We start from the raw sequence: 3,822 nt of genomic DNA, 5'->3' as shown, positions 1-3,822 counted from the left end.
GGCCACTGTTGGAATATTGCGTGCAATTCTGGTCTCTTTCCTATTGGAAAAATGTTGTGAAACTTGAAAGGGTTCAGAAAAGATTTACAAGGATGTTGCCAGGGTTGGAGGATCTGAGCTATAGGGAGAGGCTGAACAGGCTGGGACTGTTTCCCCTGGAGCGCCGGAGGCTGACGGGTGACCTTATAGAGGTTTACAAAATTATGAGGGGCATGGATATGATAAATAGACAAAGTCTTTTCCCTGGGGTCGGGGAGTCTAGAACTAGAGGGCATAGGTTTAGGATGAGTGGGGAAAGATAAAAAAAGGGACCTAAGGGGCAACGTTTTCACGCAGAGGGTGGTACGTGTATGCAATGAGCTGCCTAAGGAAGTGGTGAGGCTGGTACAATTGCAACATTTAAGAGGCATTTGGATGGGTATATGAATAGGAAGGGTTTGGAGGGATATGGGCCAGGGGCTGGCAGGTGGGAGTAGATTGGGTTGGGATATCTGGTCAGCATGGACGGGTTGGACCGAAGGGTCTGTTTCCATGCTGTACATCTCTATGACTCTATGAGTCCCTCTCACTATGGAGTCCCCTATTACCAACTGCTCTGCATGATGTCTGACTTTTCGGCTCTGCCTCCACGCCAATTTTCGATTGGCGAACCTCTCGGGCCTCTCGGGCTGTCAGTGTCGTCTGTTTCGACAGTTTCCAAGAGAGTCAACCTGTTTTCGAGAGGTACTTATCCTGGGGCTCTTGTACTTGAATCATCTCTTCCTTCCTCATCGTCTTCTCCCTTCTTCTCTCTTCTGGTATGCTCGGTGTAACGACCTCGCTAAAGGTCCTGTCCAGAAAATTCTCGTTCTCTCGGATGAGCCTAAGATCATTTAGTTCTTTCTTCAGTGCTGCAACATACTCCTTCAGAAGCTGAATGTGTACACACTTTCCACAGCTACAGGAGCCAGAGACACCATCAGTGTCTCTGACCTCCCACATCATGCAAGCAGCACACTAACTCAGCTTGGCAGTCGTTTCTTCACCCTCTTCAACTGTGGTATAATCTCCTTAATCAGCCTCTTTGCCGAAGATTCCTGAGCCAAAGACACACACTTTTCTCACCAGACACTTCCCTCAACCCCCTTTTTTTGCTTTGAGTCTGTGGACTCTTAATTAGGTTAGAGGAGGAGGGTGGGAGGGAGGCCCTACTGGGGCCTAGAGCACACCTGCATAAATAGCACTCACTAACCTTCCCAACATCCTACCTGGCTCGAGCGAAATGCCCTTCTTGTCCCTGGCTTTGGCTCAGTAGTTACTTCGATTTCCTTGAAATCCAACTGATCGCATGTTCGTGTCCAGTTAACTACAGGCGCTGCCCAGCGCTTCATTCCTTGGAGCAGCACAGTGGCTCAGTGGTTAGCACTGCTGCCTCACAGTACCAGGGTCCCAGGTTCGATTCCAGCCTTGGGCAACTATCTGTGTGGAGTTTGCACATTCTCCCTGTGTCTGCGTGGGTTTCCTCCGGGTGCTCTGGTTTCCTCCCACATTCCAAAGATGTGCAAGTCAGGTGAAAAGGCCGTGCTAAATTGTCCATTGTGTTAGGTGCATTAGTCAGAGGGGGGTGGGTTACTCTTCTGAGGGTCAGTGTGGACATGTTGGGCCGAAGAGCCTGTTTCCACACTGTAGGTAATCTAATCTAAAAAAAAAGCCTCTGTGCACCGACCTCACTTCCACCCAGCTCTGAGGCTCAGACGTTTTCCCAAGGGGATAATGTGTTAGTACTGTTACCAGCAATAGGAGATCCCTTCAAAGCCAGGTTTAGTGGTCACTATCAAATTAAGAAAAAATTGAGTCAGGTGAACTATTTAGTAAAGATGCCAGATAGAAAAAAAGGTATCGAGCATGTCATGTGAATGTTGAAACCGTATTATACTAGAGAGAAAGAACTGGAGAAACAAGTGTTATTTACTGCCCCGCAGAGTAAGGAATCAAATCCAGATGATATGGATTTTGATTTGCCTCAAAATAGATTAAAAGATGAGGAAGTCCTTGACGAGTGGGCTAGGTTAGTAAGCTATCTGTCTCAGGAGCATAGACCGGAGTTGAAAGATTTGTTACTACAGTACAAGGATATAAGTAAGAATCAGATGGGGAGGACTAATGCTATTGAGCATGAAGTAGACATAGGGAATACTGCTCTGATAAAACAACACCCCTATCGGCTTAATCCGTTCAAAGCCAGACAGGTCCAGATGGAGGTGGAGGCCATGCTCAATGAGAACATCATTGAACTGAGTCAGAGCGAGTGGAGTTCACCGATCGTCTTAGTTCCCAAACCGGACAGGACTCAACGATTCTGCGTGGTTTATCAGAAGGTCAATGCCATTACAAAATCAGAGTCATATCCAATTCCTAATTTGGAGGACTGTATTGAGAAAGTCGGATAAGCCAGTTACATCACCAAGTTGGACTTAATATGTGGTTATAAGAGTTAGCAAAAGAAATCTCTGCGTTTGTAAAACCAGATGGGCTATATCAGTTTAAAGTGATGCCCTTTGAAATGAAGAGCACACCTGCCACATTCAAAAGACTCATGAACAGAGTTGTGGCTGGGTTAACAAACCGTGCAGTCTATTTGGACAATGTGATGATCTTTCCCAAGTCCTGGAAAGATCACATGGTACAGTTGGCAGAGCTCTTTGAATGACTACGAGAAGCAAAACTGGTGATAAACTTAAATAAAACTGAATTCGCAAAAGCAGAGGCGATGTTCTTGGGACATAACATCAGTCATGGAAGGTGATCCCACAGAGCACAAAGACAAAGACCATCAAGGAACTTCCACAACCAACCTCAAAGGAAGAGGTGCTTTGATTCTTAGGACTCAGAGGATTCTATCGGAGGTTTATTCCAAACTTCAGCAGTGTAGTGGCACCATTAACCGATATGCTGAAGAAGAACACAAAGTTTCGGTGGACAGAGCCATGCCAAGAGGCATTCGACCATTTGAAATCAATATTAATCACCAAATCAGTTTTAGCTACACCAAACTTTTCAAAACCTCTTAAAGTCGTCATCGATGCTAGTGACATTGCAATTGGAGCTGTCCTTCTACAGGAAGATGAGGATGGGATTGAACTGCCAGCTGGTTACTTTTCAAAGAAGATCAACATCCATCAGAAGAAATACTCCACAATTGAAAAGGAACTATTGGTACTGGCCTGACAACATTTTAATGTGTATGTCACAAACAATGTGTCAGAGATAGTTGTGTACACTAACCACAATCCACTTACATTCTTAGAATGTTTTAAAGATAAGAATATGAGACTATTTCGTTGGAGTCTTATGTTACAGATTTTTACTTTAAAAGTCGTACAGGTTGCAGGTTGGAAGAATCAGAGATGCATTATCGCGGATTTAACTGATAAAGTTTAGATGAGATTTGTCTTTATTTAATTTTTTTAATATATATATAGGCATATGGGAAGAAGTTAAGGTGAACTTATATTAAAGTTATCTGTATGTTATGGTAATGTATTTAAAAAGTAGAGAAAAAAATGAAGCCATCTTTTCATTATGATGGTTCATTTTTTCTTAAGGGGGAGGTGTTATGAAGATGTGGGTGAACTATAACATTAAGAGAGTAAAAGCTAGCAGTGACAGCACCAAGTGTTCTCAATAAGACACAATGTAACATGTGTTCCAACTACTGGAGTAGCTGGCTGTCTGGAAATGGCAAAAAACAGACTCACGTTAGGCCAACCAGTTTAAATTATACCCCGAAAAATGCCAAATTCCAATCAAGTTTGAATTGAGTATATTGACAATCTTAAAAGC

Source organism: Chiloscyllium plagiosum, chromosome 1, assembly GCF_004010195.1.
Source record: "Chiloscyllium plagiosum isolate BGI_BamShark_2017 chromosome 1, ASM401019v2, whole genome shotgun sequence".
NCBI lineage: Eukaryota > Metazoa > Chordata > Chondrichthyes > Orectolobiformes > Hemiscylliidae > Chiloscyllium > Chiloscyllium plagiosum.
Note: the sequence above shows the minus strand (reverse complement) of the source record.